Raw genomic sequence first — 1,291 nt, forward strand, 5'->3', positions numbered from 1 at the left:
AGAAAGTACACCTGGACTATAGAAAGTTCACCTGGACTATAGAAAGTACACCTGGACTATAGAAAGTACACCTGGACTATAGAAAGTACACCTGGACCTGTCATTTTGTGTCTGTTTCTACTTCCTGTCCTCTCAAACTCAGCCCATCAAAGCAGATGTTCACTCATCCTGAACTGGTTCTGCTGGAGGTTTCTTCCTGTTAAAGGGAGTTTTTTCTTTCCACTGTCTCCTTTGTTCTCGCTCAGGATGGGAGACTGACGAAGTGAAGAGTCAACACAGTCTGCTGCTTCTTTAGATAGAGAACTTTACTAACTGGTTTTTGTATCTACTGTACGTGAATGTTTCTGTTCAATGCCCTGAGACGACTTCTGTTTTAATCTGGTGCTATATAAATAAACTGAATTGAATAAACATTCACATAATTAATCTTAAAAACATCCAACTTTGTTTTTCTGCCTCTCAGTAAAGACTGAATAAAAGTTAAAGTGTTTGTCTGGGTTTTCTTGAAGTAAACTCATTAAATAATAAATGTGCTTATCTATAACGGACTCACTTTGGGAATCAACCCAATTCAAGATGGCTGCCACAGCTAACCAGTGTTAGCAGACAACATTTACAACTCGGTCAGATTTACAGATGCTGAGATCAGGTTTAGTGTGGTAGTAGCTGAGAGCTACCACAACCCTCTGTGTGGAGCAGAGCGCTGACATGTAGGGTGCCCGGGGGAGCAGAAGGGCCTTGCTCATGGGCTCAGAGTGGGGCAAATGAGGGTGGAGGCAGGTGTGGGCACTTCACCTTTATCACCCACATTTTGATGTTGTCGGTATGGGGAGTTGAACAATCACAGGCTCACCTTCTCTAACCTCTGTGCCACCACTCCCCCCAAGTCATCCTTTTTTCATTCAACCTTTATTTCTACAGGTTAGTCTCCTTGAGTCACGAGGACTCATTCACAAGAGAAACCTGATTTAAACAAAAACCACAGACGAGGTACAAACCTCAATAAAACAATCATATAAAAACATCCATCCATCCATCCATCCATCCATCCATCCATCCATCCATCCATTTTCTTTACCCGCTTATTCCATTTTGGGTCACGGGGGTCGCTGGTGCCCATGTCCAGCAATCACTGTGCGAGGGGCGGGGTACACACTGGACGGGTCTCCAGTCCATCACAGGGACACATAGAGACAAATGAGACAAACAACCATTCACTCTCTCACTCACACCTAGGGACAATTTAGAGTTACCAATCAGCCTAACATGCATGTTTTTGGACTGTGGGAGG

Source organism: Nematolebias whitei, chromosome 12 (genome assembly GCF_014905685.2).
Source record: "Nematolebias whitei isolate Nwh7 chromosome 12, NemWhi1, whole genome shotgun sequence".
NCBI classification, from domain to species: domain Eukaryota; kingdom Metazoa; phylum Chordata; class Actinopteri; order Cyprinodontiformes; family Rivulidae; genus Nematolebias; species Nematolebias whitei.